The sequence below is a fragment of the Brassica napus genome, unplaced genomic scaffold, assembly GCF_020379485.1.
Source record: "Brassica napus cultivar Da-Ae unplaced genomic scaffold, Da-Ae ScsIHWf_1689;HRSCAF=2313, whole genome shotgun sequence".
NCBI lineage: Eukaryota > Viridiplantae > Streptophyta > Magnoliopsida > Brassicales > Brassicaceae > Brassica > Brassica napus.
The window spans coordinates 80,437-100,942 of record NW_026015106.1 but is presented as its reverse complement, the minus strand read 5'-3'; positions in this window follow the sequence as shown (position 1 = coordinate 100,942).

Here is a 20,506-nt window from a genome sequence, read left to right as displayed (position 1 = left end):
TCCCTGTTTGGGAATATGACAGCTTCTTCGTCATTCTAATCAAACCAGGATGAATCGCGATGTAAGAACCTTCATTTGGATACATAAAGTAGTGGAGAATCACCAGGAAGTTGAATAAATCTCATAAGAGTTAGGATGAAGTAGTTATCCCACTTTCAAATAAGGTGATCCCAGTTTCCCTGTTTGGGAATATGACAACTTCTTCGACATTCTAATCAAACCAGGATGAATCGCGATGTACAAAGCTTGATTTAGATACATAGAGTAGTGGAGAATCACCAGGAAGTTGAATAAATCTCATAGGAGTTAGGATGAAGTAGTTATCCCACTTTCAAATAAGGTGATCCCAGTTTCCCTGTTTGGGAATATGACAACTTCTTCGACATTCTAATCAAACTAGGATGAATCGCAATGTACAAAGCTTGATTTAGATACATAGAGTAGTGGAGAATCACCAGGAAGTTGAATAAATCTCATAGGAGTTAGGATGAAGAAGTTATCCCACGTTCAAATAAGGTGATCCCAGTTTCCCTGTTTGGGAATATGACAACTTCTTGTCATTCTAATCAAAATAGGATGAATCACGATGTAAGAACCTTCATTTGGATACATAAAGTAGTGGAGAATCACCAGAAAGTTGAATAAATCTCATAGGAGTTAGGATGAAGAAGTTATCCAACTTTCAAATAAGGTGATCCTAGTTTCCCTGTTTGGGAATATGACAACTTCTTCGACATTCTAATCAAACCAGGATGAATCGCGATGTTCAAAGCTTGATTTAGATACATAGAGTAGTGGAGAATCACCAGGAAGTTGAATAAATCTCATAGGAGTTAGGATGAAGAAGTTATTCCACTTTCAAATAAGGTGATCCCAGTTTCCCTGTTTGGGAATATGACAATTTCTTCGTCATTCTAATCAAACCAGGATGAATCGCGATGTAAGAACCTTCATTTGGTTACAAAAAGTAGTGGAGAATCACCACGAAGTTGAATATATCTCATAGGAGTTAGGATGAAGAAGTTATCCCACTTTCAAATAAGGTGATCCCAGTTTCCTTGTTTGGGAATATGACAACGTCTTCGTCATTCTAATCAAACCAGGATGGATCTTGATATAAGAACCTTCATTTGGATACATAAAGTTGTTTAGATTCACCAGGAAGTTGAATAAATCTCATAGGAGTTAGGATGAAGAAGTTATCCCACTTTCAAATAAGGTGATCCCAGTTTCCCTGTTTGGGAATATTACAACTTATTCGTCATTTTAATCAAACCAGGATGAATCGTGATGTAAGAACCTTCATTTGGATACATAAAGTAGTGGAGAATCACCAGGAAGTTGAATAAATCTCATAGGAGTTAGGATGAAGAAGTTATCCCACTTTCAAATAAGGTGATCCCAGTTTCCCTGTTTGAGAATAAGACAACTTCTTCGTCATTCTAATCAAACCAGGATGAATCGCGATGTACAAAGCTTGATTTGGATACATAAAGTAGTGGAGAATCACCAGGAAGTTGAATAAATCTTATAGGAGTTAGGATGAAGAAGTTATCCAACTTTCAAATAAGGTGATCCCAGTTTCCCTGTTTGGGAATATGACAACTTCTTCGACATTCTAAACAAACCAGGATGAATCGCGATGTACAAAGCTTGATTTAGATACATTGAGTAGTGGAGAATCACCAGGAAGTTGAATAAATCTCATAGGAGTTAGAATGAAGAAGTTATCCCACTTTCAAATAAGGTGATCCCAGTTTCCCTGTTTGGGAATATGACAACTTCTTCGTCATTCTAATCAAACCAGGATGAATCGTGATGTAAGAACCTTCATTTGGATACATAAAGTAGTGGAGAATCAGCAGGAAGTTGAATAAATCTCATAGGAGTTAGGATGAAGAAGTTATCCCACGTTCAAATAAGTTGATCCTAGTTTCCCTGTTTAGGAATATGACAACTTCTTGTCATTCTAATCAAACCAGGATGAATCGCGATGTAAGTATACACTTTTGTGTATGTAGAGTGATGAATCAATATCAAGAGATGATTAGTGTAGTTTATATGAGATTTAGAGATTAAGAGAGACTAAGAGAATAAAGAACAAGAGAGAATGCTCAAAACTCCATTAAATATTAACAATGAGGTTTACAAGGCTTTATATGAGTGATACAAGATACAATTCGAAATCATAGGGTCAGAGGAGATCAGGAACGTGTGGAGTCAAGGAGAGCCATCCAAAAGCAGCCAATGGGTGTTCTCTCATGCTTGGACAGGCTGTAAAGGTGTTTTACGTTTCCAGCTATGACCAGACCTTATCCAGAATGCTTCTTCCTTATCCAGATTGCTCCTTCCTTATCCAGACTCTCCTTGGACGTGCTCCACTCTCCAAATGGGTGAAAGGTAACTTCCCAAGCTTTTACTTAGTTACCACAGTAAAACTAAAGTTACTGTTGTAAATCCCCAAAGTTACTGATTGCCCAAATACTCTTCCTCTATCAATGTATCTTCTCTCTATCCTCTCATCTCAACACTCCCCCTCAAGCTTGACCATGTGGAACAAGTCAAGCTTGGAAACCATGAAGACCTCCCTCATTAAAAACCTCACCAAAGAAAACCCATTGGGATAAAACTTTGATGAGGGAAAAAGAGTGGAGACTCCATGGTTAAGGGGCTCAGCTCCTGGGAGTAAGATCAATGAGTCCAAGCCTGGATAGTATGGACTCCATTGTCTTCAATCTCGCTGCCTTGGTAAACACATCTGCAAGCTGATCTTCACTTCTTGTATAGCATGGCAGAATCACTCCTAAGATAATCATCTGCCTCACCTTATGACAATCCACCTCTATGTGCTTTGTTCTCTCATGAAACACTGAGTTGGAGGCAATGTGGATAGCTGCTTGATTGTCACAATGCATAGTCATAGGAGTACTCTGCTCAATCTCCAGATGCTTCAAGATCCCCTTGATCCACACCAACTCGTTTGTCAGCTTCAACATGGCTCTATACTCAGCTTCAGCACTTGAACAAGAGATAACCTTCTGCTTCTTACTCTTCCAAGTAACCAAGTTCCCTCCAATGAATGTACAATACCCAGTAGTTGATCTCCTGTCCACTCTATCTCCTGCCCAATCAGCATCACAATACCCAACCACTTCTGTACTGCCATTACAGCCCATCCAAACTCCTTGTCCAGCCGTCCCACTCAGATACCTTAGTATCCTATCAACCATCTTCCAGTGATGGACCTTTGGCGCCTGCATATGTTGACTCACTTGATTCACAGCAAAGCATATATCTGGCCTGGTAATAGTCAAGTAGATCAGCTTGCCAACCATCTTCCTATACAGCTTAGCATCCTCAAACAACTGGTTCTCTTCAACCTCCCCCTCACGTAAGACCTTATACCCCTCTTCAAGAGGTGTCTTGGCTACCTTTCCTCCAAGTACATCAGTCTCCTTCAGCATATCCATTGTATACTTCCTTTGACACATAAACAAACCCTCCTTGGATCTGCATATCTCAATCCCCAAGAAATACTTCATCTCTCCCAAGTCTTTGATATCAAACACAGACTTGAGGAACTCTTTAGTGGCTTTAATCCCAGCCTTATCACTCCCTGTGATAATCAAATCATCCACATATACCAGTATCACAATGATCCCTGATGGAGTAACCAAAGTGAAGAGTGTATGATCTAGTTCAGACTTCCTGAATCCTCTCCCATTGAGAGTTGTACTCAGCTTCCTGTACCAAGCTCTAGGAGACTGCTTAAGCCCATATATTGCCTTCTTCAATCTCAAAACATTTCCTGGTTTTACTAGATGCTCAAGACCAGGAGGAGGAAGCATGTATACCTCATCCTCTAGCTCACCTTGTAAGAAAGCATTCTTCACATCCATCTGCCACAAATCCCACTCCAAGTTTGTTGCAATGGACAACACAATCCGAACTGTGTGCAGCTTAGCTACTGGTGCAAAGGTATCAATGTAATCCTCTCCATAGGTCTGTGTAAATCCTCTTGCAACCAATCTGGTCTTCTTCCTATCAATCTGTCCATTTGCTAGATACTTGATTGTGAAGATCCATCTACTAGATACAGCCTTCTTTCCCTTAGGCAGCTCACTCTCATACCATGTATCATTCTTGATCATAGCACCTGCTTCAGCTCCCACTGACTCTTTCCATTCCTTGTCTAACATAGCTTCTTCATAAGTCCTTGGTACATAACTCTCATCCAGACTAATCATAAAGGCATAATGCTCCTCTGGAAACTCAGCAAAGGAACACACGGCTTGAGAAGGATGCTCCACAGCCTGGGCATTGTAGTACACTCTCGTGTTTACCCAGTTGGAAGGATCCCTCTTTATCCTTGTGCTCCTCCTCAAAGCTTGAACCTGATCTTCAGTTTGCACACTAGCCGGCTCCACTTGCTCTTCTTCTGAACTGGCCGGTCCAACTTGTTCTTCTCCACTAGACTGAACCTCATCCACTTCTCCACTAGACTGAACCTCATCCACTTCTCCACTAGACTGAACATTGTTCTCAACTTCTTGTGATATATCTTGATCATGAAGACCTGAATCCTCTTGGTTTTGCTCTTGCTCACCAGATTCAGTTCCATTCCCCCTCTCATGATCAAGAGGAGTTGTTCTTCCAGCTCCACCAGTCTGATTGGAAGGCTCTCTCCTGCCTGGTTCCTGATCCTGGGACAACCCTATCCCGAGCTTCTCCAACAACACTCTCAGTATTGTTGCCTTATCAGATGGAGCTTGAGACAAATCCTTCAGATTTTCCCACTCCTTTTCTTCATAATAACCTTTTGTTTCAACAAACTTCACTTCTCTAGATACCATCACTCTCCTTGCTTCAGGATCATAGCACTTGTACCCCTTCTGAGTGATAGAGTAACCAATGAACATAGCCTTAGTACTCTTTGCCTCCAGCTTGTTTCTCTGCTCTCCTGGAACCATGACATAGCACACACACCCAAAGACACGTAGGTGATCAATGACAGGTTTGCTCTTGTTCAACACTTCAAATGGAGACAGATTCTTCAATATCTTGGTTGGAACCCGGTTGATGAGATAGCAAGCAGTCTGCACAGCATCACTCCAAAAACGTTTTGGGACATTTGCATGAAACATCATTGATCTAGCAACCTCCATCAAGTGCCTGTTCTTCCTCTCAGCTACACCATTCTGCTGTGGTGTATAAGGACAGCTAGTCTGATGCACAATCCCATGCTTGGCTAGATGACTCTTGAAGGCATTGCTGATGTATTCACCTCCATTATCTGATCTCAGTACCTTCACAGTAGCATTGTATTGATTAGATACATATGCTTGGAAGTTCATAAATGCTTCTAGCACCCTATCTTTAGATGGAAGCAATGTAAGCCAAGTATACTTAGACTTCTCATCAATGAATGTCACAAAGTACTTCTGGCTATCTCTAGACAAACAAGGAGCAGTCCACACATCTGAATGAACTAGATCAAAGCAATGCTCATAAGTAGTTTCTGATGTTGGAAAAACAGTCCTACAATGCTTTCCTAATATGCATGCTTCACACCCCAAGTGATTAAATGACATATTAGGAATTATCAATTCAATAGCATGAGCATGAGGATGTCCCAATCTAGCATGCCAATGAATACTATCAATCTTCTCATAAGTACTACTCAAACACATAGAATCAAAGGGTTTAGAGATCTTAGCCAATTGGAGCTGGTATAGATTATTCTTGCTGTCTCCTCTCCCAATGACCCTTCCAGTCTTCAAATCTTGGAACTCAACATCATCTGGCCTGAATACTACTTGACAGCCAAGATCAATCGTGGCTTTCCTCACAGATAGTAGATTTGAAGCAAACTGTGGCATGTAGAAGGCATCTGAGTCTTTATCAAATAGTTTGAGCTTTCCAACTCCTTCTATTGGAATCCTATCACCATTAGCTATCATCACACCCCCAGTAGCTTTCTTTACATCACTCATTAAGCTTCTGTCACTAATCATGTGATGACTTGCTCCAGAATCAACAATGATGTGTTTGTTGGATGTGGATGCTTTGGCAGGAGCACCTTGTCTCCGGGTCGTAGCTAAAGCATACACATACTTGACAAACTCATCCCATTCCTCCTTTGTGACAGGATCATCTGCTCCTTTGGTCTCTAGCTTCCTCATAACCCCACTGCTCTCTACAGATTCTCCAATGTAAGCTGAGTACAAGCATTCTCCTACTTGCATACTCTCCTTGATATCCTTCCTCCATAATCTGCTCATCATGACCCACATCTTAGAAAGTTTTCTCAACTTTCCCTTCTTGCAGCTTGTACCTCTCTTCCATCTATCTGGCTTCTTGTTTATCTCCCACACATCACAAATGTGTTCAACCAGCTCACATATCTCTCCCATAAGAAAGCCAAAGATCACATCTTGCTTCCTCCTTCCTTGACACCAACTCGGACTTGCTGTATGAGTTTTCACCATACTCAACTCTGATTCTACTTCTCTCAGCCTCCCACAAGCTGATACAACTCGTTCTTCCCTTGCCTTAGACTGTAGATCACGCCCTTGGCTTCATGAACCTCCAACCTTGCTGTCTGACCTTCTTCAGCAGCTACCTCCTTTAAAGGTTCCACCTTTACTTGAATCTCTCCCAACCTTGCTGTCTGACCTTCTTCAGCAGCTACCTCCTTTAAAGGTTCCACCTTTACTTGAATCTCCTCTAAACTTGCTGTCTGATCTTTCTCAGCAGCTCTCATCTTTAAAGGTTCTTCCTTTTCATGATTACTCCAAATCCCACAGCTTTCAAAAGCTGTCTTTATCCAGCTTGGCCAAGCACACTCGTTTTCTCTCTCTTTCTTCTCTTCACTTCTTGATCTTGTCTCCTCCACCATGCTTAACTTGTTTGAATCCATCAGAAACTCTCCACAGACTCAATCCAATCTCAAGCACACCAAAGAGCACCAAGAACACATCAAGAACACCTCAAGAACACCAAGAACACCTCAAGAAACTCAGATTTCGAAAATCATAATCAAACACACTCTCCCCTTTGCGCAACCTGGCTCTGATACCATATACACTTTTGTGTATGTAGAGTGATGAATCAATATCAAGAGATGATTAGTGTAGTTTATATGAGATTTAGAGATTAAGAGAGACTAAGAGAATAAAGAACAAGAGAGAATGCTCAAAACGCCATTAAATATTAACAATGAGGTTTACAAGGCTTTATATGAGTGATACAAGATACAATTCGAAATCATAGGGTCAGAGGAGATCAGGAACGTGTGGAGTCAAGGAGAGCCATCCAAAAGCAGCCAATGGGTGTTCTCACATGCTTGGACAGGCTGTAAAGGTGTTTTACCTTTCCAGCTATGACCAGACCTTATCCAGAATGCTTCTTCCTTATCCAGATTGCTCCTTCCTTATCCAGACTCTCCTTGGACGTGCTCCACTCTCCAAATGGGTGAAAGGTAACTTCCCAAGCTTTTACTTAGTTACCACAGTAAAACTAAAGTTACTGTGGTAAATCCCCAAAGTTACTGATTGCCCAAATACTCTTCCTCTATCAATGTATCTTCTCTCTATCCTCTCATCTCAACAGTAAGAACCTTCATTTGGATACATAAAGTAGTGGAGAATCACTAGGAAGTTGAATAAATCTCATAGGAGTTAGGATGAAGTATGAGTTTTAGTAATGTTTAGAGTAATCTGAGTGTTTAGGAAAGACTAGAATCGATTTAGAGAAGATTAGAGTATGAAATGAGATTATGAGTCTAATATGGAACCATTGAGATTAAAGACTAAGAGAAAGACTCAAAACTTGCTTGATTTTATTAATGAGTGAGGTTACATATTTATAAGAGAGACACAAGGGTTTACAAGAAGGGAAATGGGCACTATTGAACCGTGTGGAGTCAAGGGGCGCCTTTTGAATGATTGGACAGGATGGCTCACATGCTTCAGCTCTTTACAGCCTGTTCCAGCCTGGCACGCTCTTGCCTTATCCCCTCAACGGTCTGATCCAACTCCCTAAGCTACCCAAGTCACTCCTCCTTAGTTACCGTCTCACTTGGATAGGGTATGGTAAGTTTTGGTTGAGGTTTGGATGGTACGGCTTGTACGGCCTTGTACGGCCTTGTACGGCCAGCCGTACCATACTCTCCCAAACTTCCCTAAGTACTTCATCTCCTCTTCTCTTCAACTCCTTATCTCTTCATACCCATATACTCAGCTCATCTCAACACTCCCCCTCAAGCTTAGCTTTGTGAAAGTCTAAGCTTGGACAGCCATGAGATCTTCCTCATTAAAAACCTCACTAAGGAAAACCCATTGGGACAAAACCTTAATGAGGGAAAAAGAGTAAAGATCTGATGACTAAGGGGATCAGCTGCTTCTCTTCCGAAGATCAATGAGGCCCAATCTAATATGAATGGACTCCATTGTCTTTTGCCTTGCAGCCTTGGTAAATACATCAGCCAACTGATCTTCACTCCTAGTATAACATGGCAAGATGACTCCTAGGACAATCATCTGCCTCACCTTGTGGCAATCAACCTCAATGTGCTTTGTTCTCTCATGGAACACCGAGTTGGAGGCTATGTGAATGGCGGCCTGGTTGTCACAATGCATTGTCATTGGAGTGTCTTGTGCTATCTCCAAATGCTTCAAGATGCCCTTGATCCAAACTAGCTCGTTTGTAAGCTTCAGCATAGCTCTATACTCAGCTTCTGCACTAGAGCATGACACCACCTTCTGTTTCTTACTCTTCCAAGTCACCAAGTTGCCTCCAATGAATGTGCAATAGCCGGTTGTTGATCTTCTGTCAGCTCTATCACCTGCCCAATCAGCATCACAATAGCCCACCACTTCTGTGCTTCCATTGCACCCCATCCATACACCTTGATCCGGCGAGCCATTTAGATACATCAGCAGCCTCTCCACCATACGCCAGTGATGTTCCTTGGGAAGCTGCATGTGTTGACTCACCTGATTCACAGCAAAGCATATATCAGGTCTTGTGATGGTTAGATAAATCAATTTGCCAACAAGTTTTCTATAGAGTTTAGGATCATGAAATGGCTTGCTGTCTTCAATCTCCCCCTCTCTTGGTACTTTGTAGCCATCTCCATTGGCATCCTTGCTGTCTTGCCTCCATAAGCACCTGCACCTTTCAAAAGATCAAGTGTATACTTCCTTTGGGACATGAACAAACCTTCCTTGGATCTACAAATCTCAATTCCAAGAAAGTATTTCATTTCTCCCAAGTCTTTTATTTCAAACATAGACTTTAGAAACTCCTTGGTTGCTTTGATACCTTCCTTATCACTTCCTGTGATAATGATATCATCCACATACACAAGGAGAGCAACCATACCTGAGGGAGTAGTGAGGGTAAAGAGAGTATGGTCCAATTCTGACTTCTTAAAACCTCGGCTGTTCAGAGTTGTGCTCAACTTGTTGTACCATGCTCTTGGTGATTGCTTCAACCCATAGATAGCCTTCTTTAGCCTCAGTACATTCCCTCTCTTCACTAGATGTTCAAGACCTGGTGGAGGATACATGTAGACTTCATCCTCAAGTTCTCCTTGTAAGAATGCATTCTTCACATCCATTTGCCACAATCCCCATCCAAGGTTAACCGCCAAGCTTAGTACAATTCTAATGGTATGTAACTTGGCTACTGGTGCAAATGTCTCAATGTAATCCTCTCCATATGTTTGAGTGAACCCTCTTGCTACTAATCTAGTCTTCTTCCTCTCAATCTGTCCATCAGCTTTGTATTTGATTGTGAAGATCCATTTACTAGATACTGCCTTCTTCCCTTTTGGTAGTTCACTTTCAAACCATGTATCATTCTTTATCATAGCTCCTGCCTCAGCTCCTACTGATTCCTTCCATTCCTTATCCTCCATTGCCTCTTCATAGCTTCTTGGAATGTGATTCTCATCTAAGTTTACCATGAATGCACAATGTGCTTCTGGATATTGAGAGAAAGAACACACGGCCTGAGTAGGATGCTTCACAGCTTGAGCATTGTAGTACACTCTCGTGTTTACCCAACTGGAAGGATCCTTTCTCAGCCTTGTACTTCTTCTCAACACTGGCCCTTCTTGTGCCGGTAACTCCATGTCTTGTACATCTTCTTGTGTACTTTCTTCTCTTGGCTGACTTGCTTCAGCTCCTTCATCCCTTAGCTGACTTGCTTCAGCTCCTTCTTGTTGATCATTTGACTCCACAGCTTGATCATGAGAACCAGAACTCTCTTCATGACTTTGAGTTTGAGTTTCTGTTCCATTCCCCCCCTCATGTTCAAGATTGGACGTCTGATGATTCGGTATTGGTGTAGTGCCTCTTACTTCTTGCTGTTCTTGATCCATATTGATTCCAAGTCCTTCTAGTATTATCCTCAAGGTTGCAGCTCTATCTGAAGTGAGATCTTTCAAATCTTCTTGAATCTGCTCCTCATAATATCCTTTTTCTTCCACAAACTTCACTTCTCTAGATACTAACACTCTCCTTGTGTTAGGATCATAGCACTTGTATCCTTTCTGACTTGATGAGTATCCAACAAACATTGCCTTGGAGCTCCTAGCTTCAAGCTTGTTTCTTAATTCTCCCGGTACCATCACAAAACACAAACACCCAAAGATCTTCATATGTTCCAATGAGGGCTTGTATCGGTTCAATACCTCAAATGGTGATAACCCTTGCAGAATCAGAGTTGGTGTTCTGTTGATGAGATAACAAGCTGTAGTGACCGCATCACTCCAGAACTTCTTGGGTACATTGGTTTGAAACATCATGGACCTGGCCACTTCCATCAGATGCCTATTCTTTCTCTCAGCCACACCATTCTGTTGTGGAGTATAGGGACAGCTTGTCTGATGTAGGATTCCATGCTGAGATAGGTGGAGCTTGAATGCTTGTCCCGTGTACTCTCCTCCATTATCTGACCTGAAAATCTTTATCTTGGCATTATAATGGTTAGTCACATATGATTGAAAGTTCTTAAATGCATCAAGTACCCTATCTTTGGTTGGAATTAAGGTTAACCAGGTGTATTTGGATTTTTCATCAATGAAAGTTACATAATACTTTTGATTGTCTCTAGATAAGCAAGGAGCAGTCCAAACATCAGAATGAATCAAATCAAAACACTTCTCATAAACCGTAGTAGATTTAGTAAAGACAGTCTTACAATGCTTGCCTAAAATACAAGCTTCACAATCATTATTCTCAAAGGAAACACCTGGCAACATCAGTTTTAAAGCCTTATTATGAGGGTGTCCTAATCTAGCATGCCACAATGCATTTTTACTTAAACTAGAACCAGAAACAGAAGTAAACGAGCAGCTATAACTAGAAACAGGAGCAAGATCTTCAAGTAAATACAATTCTCCTTTAGTCACTCCCTTTCCAATCATCTTGCTGCTTTTAATATCCTGAAACTTCACATCATTAGGACTGAATATGACATTGCATTGCAAATCAGTAGCACATTTCTTAACAGATAACAAGTTTGAAGTAAATTCAGGCATATAAAAGGCTTTAGTTTCCTTATCAAACAGTTTAAGACTTCCTATTCCTCTAATAGGTATCTTATCTCCATTAGCTATCATCACATTTCCATTCATTGGTACAATGTTTTTAATCAAACTAGTGTCACTTATCATATGATGAGATGCACCAGAATCAACTACTAAAGGCTTAATGGTATGTGAACTAGCAATATGAGCAAGGATACTAGATGGTTTGAATGCATGATCATTCCTAGCAAAACTAGCCGTTCTAGATTGGTTGATTATCTCTATCACACTTTCATGCATCCTATCAATTCTAGTTGGATTCTCATCATTCCCTATAGCCCTAGCCCCAAAGGAATACCCAAAAAGGTTACCATGCTCCTTGAAGAGCTTAATGAGAGCATCCAGGTCGGATTTCCTTAGATACTCTTGATCATAGTTCCCACGGTTGCTTGGGGCTCCAGTGTAGGCTACAAGAGACCTCCCATCACCTGCTTCACGCCCATCTATCTCCTTCCCTTTGCTAGTACCTGCTCCACTTGCGCTTGCTCCATCTGAGACATTAGCCCTTGCCTCTCTGTCCTTCATAAACTTTGCCGGCTTGAGATGGGGATGGAGTATCCAGCATTGGCTCTTCTTGTGGCCATGCTTCTTGCAGTGATCACAGTTCCCATTGAACCTCCTCTCATCATACTTCCCATGCGCAGCCTTGTGTGCTTGTGGAGCTTCCCCTCCCTCCTCTTGAGTTGCTTGATTCACGAGAGATAGCTCTCCTTTCTTTCCAAACAACCCAATAGAGCCTTGTTCCTTCTGAATCCTTGCGCACACTTCTTCAAGATCAGGTAGTGTGTCCTCTCTAAGCAAGTGTTGGATAAGACCATTGTAAGCCGGATTCATGGTGAGGAGTAGCCCAAAGACCTTATCTTGCTCTCTTCTTTTGTTGAGCTCATCTGCATCTGTAGTGCTTGGCCTCAACATCTCCAGCTCGGACCAGAGTGTTCTGAACCTCCCTAGATGCTTGGTGAACTCCATATCCTCTTGTACCAAGTTGTTTATAGCCTGCTTCACCTCAAACACACGGCTCAGGTTTGATGTATTCCCATACACCTTCTTCAACGTATCCCACAGCTCTTTAGCTGATTCACAGTAGCTGTATGCATCTAGAATCGCCGGCTCAAGTGAAGCATGCAGCACTGACATCACCAACATGTCCTCCTGATGCCACTTCTCTTCCGCTTTGCTTGCGGCTTCTCCTTCAGTTTCTCCTTGGGTGATGAGCTTTGGAGCTTCTCCTGGCGTGATGTGCTTCCAAAGCCCTTTGCTTCCCACCGTGGTTCTCACCATCCGAGACCACACCAAGTAGTTGGTTCCCTTGAAGCAAACCGCTACCTTCATGTTCATGTTCATACCACTTTCCATGATGAACGATGACTTCTCTAGACTTCACAAACTGGATCTTGAGTTAAGAGACTTGTAAGAACACTCACTGCCTCGGTCTTCAACCTCACAGCTTCAGCAACACACTAAAAACTAGTCTTTGAACTCGGACAATACCCGGAACTTCCCAAGAACACAAGAACACCAACCAAACTCTTTAAAGCTTCAATCTTGAATCTCCAAAGAGCCTAACACGAACTCAGGTTCTCACTAACCTGGCTCTGATACCATATGATTTTTAGTAATGTTTAGAGTAATCTGAGTGTTTAGGAAAGACTAGAATCGATTTAGAGAAGATTAGAGTATGAAATGAGATTATGAGTCTAATATGGAACCATTGAGATTAAAGACTAAGAGAAAGACTCAAAACTTGCTTGATTTTATTAATGAGTGAGGTTACATATTTATAAGAGAGACACAAGGGTTTACAAGAAGGGAAATGGGCACTATTGAACCGTGTGGAGTCAAGGGGCGCCTTTTGAATGATTGGACAGGATGGCTCACATGCTTCAGCTCTTTACAGCCTGTTCCAGCCTGGCACGCTCTTGCCTTATCCTCTCAACGGTCTGATCCAACTCCCTAAGCTACCCAAGTCACTCCTCCTTAGTTACCGTCTCACTTGGATAGGGTATGGTAAGTTTTGGTTGAGGTTTGGATGGTACGGCTTGTACGGCCTTGTACGGCCTTGTACGGCCAGCCGTACCATACTCTCCCAAACTTCCCTAAGTACTTCATCTCCTCTTCTCTTCAACTCCTTATCTCTTCATACCCATATACTCAGCTCATCTCAACATGAAGAAGTTATCCCACTTTCAAATAAGGTGATCCCAGTTTCCCTGTTTGGGAATATGACAACTTCTTCGACATTCTAATCAAACCAGGATAAATTGCGATGTACAAAGCTTGATTTAGATACAAAGAGTAGTGGAGAATCACCAGGAATTTGAATAAATCTCATAGGAGTTAGGATGAAGAAGTTATCCCACTTTCAAATAAGGTGATCCTAGTTTCCCTGTTTGGGAATATGAATACTTCTTCGTCATCCTATTCAAACCAGAATGAATCGCGATGTAAGAACCTTCATTTGGATACATAAAGTAGTGGAGAATCACCAGGAAGTTGAATAAATCTCATAGGAGTTAGGATGAAGAAGTTATCCCACTTTCAAATAAGGTGATCCCAGTTTCCATGTTTGGGAATATGACAATTTCTTCGACATTCTAATCAAACCAGGATGAATCGCGATGTACAAAGCTTGATTTAGATACATAGAGTAGTGGAGAATCACCAGGAAGTTGAATAAATCTCATAGGAGTTAGGATGAAGAAGTTATCTCACTTTCAAATAAGGTGATCCCATTTTCCCTGTTTGGGAATATGACAACTTCTTCGTCATTTTAATCAAACCAGGATGAATCGCGATGTAAGAACCTTCATTTGGATACATAAAGTAGTGGAGAATCACCAGGAAGTTGAATAAATCTCATAGGAGTTAGGATGAAGAAGTTATCCCACTTTCAAATAAGGTGATCCCAGTTTCCTTGTTTGGGAATATGACAACTTCTTCGTCATTCTAATCAAACCAGGATGAATCGCGATGTAAGAACCTTCATTTGGATACATAAAGTAGTGGAGAATCACCAGGAAGTTGAATAAATCTCATAGGAGTTAGGATGAAGAAGTTATCCCACTTTCAAATAAGGTGATCCCAGTTTCCTCGTTTGGGAATATGACAACTTCTTCGTCATTCTAATCAAACCAGGATGAATCGCGATGTAAGAACCTTCATTTGGATACATAAAGTAGTGGAGAATCACCAGGAAGTTGAATAAATCTCATAGGAGTTAGGATGAAGAAGTTATCCCACTTTCAAATAAGGTGATCCCAGTTTCCCTGTTTGGGAATATGACAGCTTCTTCGTCATTCTAATCAAACCAGGATGAATCGCGATGTAAGAACCTTCATTTGGATACATAAAGTAGTGGAGAATCACCAGGAAGTTGAATAAATCTCATAAGAGTTAGGATGAAGTAGTTATCCCACTTTCAAATAAGGTGATCCCAGTTTCCCTGTTTGGGAATATGACAACTTCTTCGACATTCTAATCAAACCAGGATGAATCGCGATGTACAAAGCTTGATTTAGATACATAGAGTAGTGGAGTGTAAACACTTTTGTGTTTAGAGAATGATTCAAACAACCATAGATACTTAGATTCAAAGATTAAAGAGATTAAGAGATTTTAGTAAGAGAATCAAGAGAGAGAGACTCAAAACTCCATTAATTGATTTAATGTCTCAGATACAAGATATATGTGAAGAGATAAGGCTAATACAAAAGGGATTTCGAAATCCATAAGCATGTGAGGTCAATGGACAGGCTGGAGCTCCTTTTGCTTCACATGCTTGGACAGGCTGTAAAAGTGCTTTACTTTTCCAGCTATGACCAGACCTTATCCAAACACCTCCTCCCTTATCCAGACTCATCTTGGGCGTGATCCCCTTTACCATAAGGGTCCAATGTAACTTCCCAAGCCTTTACCTTAGTTACCACAGTAAAACTAAAGTTACTGTGGTAAATTCCCAAAGTTACTCTCTGCCCCAATACTCTTCCTATATCAATGTATCTTCTCTCCATCCTCTTATCTCAACACTCCCCCTCAAGCTTGACCATGTAGAACAAGTCAAGCTTGGAAACCATGAAGATCTCCCTCATTAAAAACCTCACCAAGGAAAACCCATTGGGATAAAACCTTGATGAGGGAAAAAGAGTGGAGACTCCATGGTTAAGGGGATCAGCTCCTGGGAGTAAGATCAATGAGCCCAAGCCTAGAAAGTATGGACTCCATTGTCTTTAATCTCGCTGCCTTAGTAAACACATCAGCCAGTTGATCCTCACTCCTTGTATAACATGGCAGAATCACTCCTAAGATAATCATCTGCCTCACCTTGTGACAATCCACTTCTATGTGCTTCGTTCTCTCATGAAAGACTGAGTTAGAAGCAATATGGATAGCTGCTTGATTGTCACAGTGCATTGTCATAGGAGTACTCTGCTCAATCTCCAGATGCTTCAAGATACCCTTGATCCACACCAACTCGTTTGTCAACTTCAACATAGCCCTATATTCAGCCTCAGCACTTGAACAAGAGATGACCTTCTGCTTCTTACTCTTCCAAGTAACCAGGTTCCCTCCAATGAATGTACAATAGCCAGTAGTTGATCTCCTGTCCACTCTATCTCCTGCCCAATCAGCATCACAATAGCCCACTACTTCTGTGCTGCCATTGCATCCCATCCAAACTCCTTGACCAGACGTGCCACTCAAATACCTCAGTATCCTATCAACCATCTTCCAGTGATGTACCCTTGGCGCCTGCATATGCTGACTCACTTGGTTTACAGCAAAACATATATCTGGCCGTGTGATGGTCAAGTAGATCAGCTTGCCAACCATCTTCCTGTATAGCTTAGGATCCTCAAACAACTGCTTCTCTTCAACCTCCCCCTCACGCAGAACCTTATATCCCTCCTCAAGGGGTGTTTTAGCTATCTTTCCTCCAAGCACATCAGTCTCCTTCAACATATCCATAGTATACTTCCTTTGAGACATAAACAAACCCTCCTTTGATCTGCATATCTCAATGCCCAGAAAATACTTCATCTCTCCCAAATCCTTGATGTCAAACACAGATTTGAGAAACTCCTTAGTAGCTTGAATCCCTGCCTTATCACTCCCTGTGATAATCAAATCATCCACATACACTAGAATCACAATGATCCCTGAAGGTCCTGTCAAAGTGAAGAGAGTGTGATCTAATTCAGACTTCCTAAAGCCTCTCCCATTGAGTGTTGTACTCAGCTTCCTGTACCAAGCTCTAGGTGATTGTTTCAACCCATATATTGCCTTCTTCAATCTCAAAACATTCCCTGGCTTTACTAGATGCTCAAGACCAGGAGGAGGAAGCATGTATACCTCATCTTCTAGCTCACCTTGTAAGAAAGCATTCTTCACATCCATCTGCCACAAATCCCACTCCAAGTTTGTTGCAATGGACAACACAATCCGAACTGTATGTAGCTTAGCTACTGGTGCAAAGGTATCAATGTAATCCTCTCCATAGGTCTGTGTAAATCCTCTTGCAACCAATCTGGTCTTCTTCCTATCAATCTGTCCATTTGCAAGATACTTGATTGTGAAGATCCATCTACTAGATACAGCTTTCTTTCCCTTAGGCAGCTCACTCTCATACCATGTATCATTTTTGATCATAGCACCTGCTTCAGCTCCCACTGATTCTTTCCATTCCTTGTCTAACATAGCTTCTTCATAAGTCCTTGGTACATAACTCTCATCCAGACTAATCATAAAGGCATAATGCTCCTCTGGAAACTCAGCAAAGGAACACACGGCTTGAGAAGGATGCTCCACAGCCTGGGCATTGTAGTACACTCTCGTGTTTACCCAGTTGGAAGGATCCCTCTTTATCCTTGTGCTCCTCCTCAAAGCTTGAACCTGATCTTCAGTTTGCACACTAACCGGCTCCACTTGCTCTTCTTCTGAACTGGCCGGTCTGACTTGTTCTTCTACACTAGACTGAACCTCATCCACTTCTCCACTAGACTGAACCTCATTGTTCGCAACTTCTTGTGATGTATCTTGATCATGAAGACCTGAATCCTCTTGGTTTTGCTCTTGCTCACCAGATTCAGTTCCATTCCCCCTCTCATGATCAAGAGGAGTTGTTCTTCCAGCTCCACCACTCTGATTGGGAGACTCCCTCCTTCCGGTTTCCTGATCCTGGGATAATCCTATCCCGAGCTTCTCTAACAACACTCTCAGTATTGTTGCCTTATCAGATGGAGCTTGAGACAAATCCTTCAGATTTTCCCACTCCTTTTCTTCATAATAACCTTTTGTTTCAACAAACTTCACTTCTCTAGATACCATCACTCTCCTTGCTTCAGGATCATAGCACTTGTACCCCTTCTGAGTGATAGAGTAACCAATGAACATAGCCTTAGTACTCTTTGCCTCCAGCTTGTTTCTCTGCTCTCCTGGAACCATGACATAGCACACACACCCAAAGACACGTAGATGATCAATGACAGGTTTGCTCTTGTTCAACACTTCAAATGGAGACAGATTCTTCAATATCTTGGTTGGAACCCGGTTGATGAGATAGCAAGCAGTCTGCACAGCATCACTCCAAAAACGTTTTGGGACATTTGCATGAAACATCATCGATCTAGCAACCTCCATCAAGTGCCTGTTCTTCCTCTCAGCTACACCATTCTGCTGTGGTGTATAAGGGCAGCTAGTCTGATGCACAATCCCATGCTTGGCTAGATGATTCTTGAAGGCATTGCTGATGTATTCACCTCCATTATCTGATCTCAGTACCTTCACAGTAGCATTGTATTGATTAGATACATATGCTTGGAAGTTCATAAATGCTTCTAGCACCCTATCTTTAGATGGAAGCAATGTAAGCCAAGTATACTTAGACTTCTCATCAATGAATGTCACAAAGTACTTCTGGCTATCTCTAGACAAACAAGGAGCCGTCCACACATCTGAATGAACTAGATCAAAGCAATGCTCATAAGTAGTTTCTGAACTTGGAAACACAGTCCTACAATGCTTTCCTAATATGCAAGCCTCACACTCTAAGTGATTAAATGACATATTAGGCATGATCAATTCAATTGCACGAGCATGAGGATGTCCCAATCTAGCATGCCAAGTCATACTATCACACCTATCAACAGCACTACTTAAGCACACAGAATCAAGGAGTTTAGAATTCTTAGCCATTTGAAGATGGTATAGCTGATTCTTGCTGTCTCCTCTGCCAATAACTCTCCCAGTCTTCAAATCTTGAAACTCAACTTCATCAGGTCTGAATACTACTTGACAATCAAGATCAATGGTAGCTTTCTTCACAGATAATAGATTTGAAGTGAACTGAGGCATGTAGAAGGCAGCTGTGTCCTTCTCAAACAGTTTTAGCTTTCCCACTCCTTCTATTGGGATCATAGCACCATTAGCTATCATAACACTCCCTGTTGCAGCCTTGATCTCACTTATAAGCCTCCTATCACTGATCATATGATGGCTTGCTCCAGAATCAATCACAATGGGTTTAGAAGCTCCGGATTGTATAGCATGCTTCCTGCTTGCTGCTAAGGCTTGTACTTGTTCCATGAACACTCTCCATTCTTTCCTGGTGATGCGATCATCAGCTCCACTCCCTTTCTCCTGCTCTTTTAACACCCCACTGTCTTCTACTGATTCCCCCATGTAGGCTGAGTAAGAACACTCTCCCACAACTCTCTTCCTACCCTTTCCTATGTTGATAGAAGCTTTGGATAGCATTCTGCACCTCCTCTTCTTCCGGAAGCCCTCACTCCTACTCCCGGTTAGCCTCCATGAGCTCTCACTCCTACTCATGGTTAGCTTCTGGAAGCTCTCACTCCTACTCCCAGTTGGCTTCCATGAGCTCTCACTCCTACTCATGGTTAGCCTCTCATCATCTCTCATTATCTCATACGCCCTTCTTATAAGCACACAGATCTCTTCCATTTCCGGAAGCTGTTCCCCTCTTAGAACCATCTCCACCAGCCACCCATATGATGACTCCATGCTCGCCAAGAGCTTCAAGACTGTCGCTTGCTCTTGTGTAGTATCCCCATCCACATGGGATCTCAACCCTTGTAGTTCAACCCACAAATGTTGTAGCTTCCTCACATGATTATTGAACCCTTCTCTTCCTGGTTTAACTTCACTAATCACCTTCTTGACTTCATACACTCTCCTAAGACTGATCTTGTTCTCATAAACATCTTCAATCTTCTCAAGCAGTGTACTTTCTTCAAGACTAAAGCAATCTCCATTTGTTTCTCTTGCTGTCTGATCTTTCTCAGCAGCTTTACTCATCAAAGACGCTTTCTTCTCATGGTTTCTCCAAACTCCACACCTTTTCAGTGTTGTTTTCATCTGTGAGAACCACCCCCACTCATTCCCTCTCTCTTTCTTCTCTTCACGCCTTGTTGTACCAGATTGAAGCAGCTCCATTTTCTTTAGCCTAAAGCAACAACCTTTAGCCTAAAGCAACAACCTTTAGCCTAGATCTTCCCCCAAATGCTTCTAATCTCACACGCCAAGCTTACCAACTAGCTAGACCCCTCTTCTGACCTTGTGAAACACCTAAACGGACTCCCTTGAAGCTGACTCTCCAAAAGAAACACCAACAGACACAAACTTGACTTTTAAAGGATCTAGCTCTTGAAAAATCTCAAGAACTCTCAAGAACACTCAAGAACATTTAGAAAAACGAAATCACTCTCTCCTTTTCAAGGAACCTGGCTCTGATACCATAAACACTTTTGTGTTTAGAGAATGATTCAAACAACCATAGATACTTAGATTCAAAGATTAAAGAGATTAAGAGATTTTAGTAAGAGAATCAAGAGAGAGAGACTCAAAACTCCATTAATTGATTTAATGTCTCAGATACAAGATATATATGAAGAG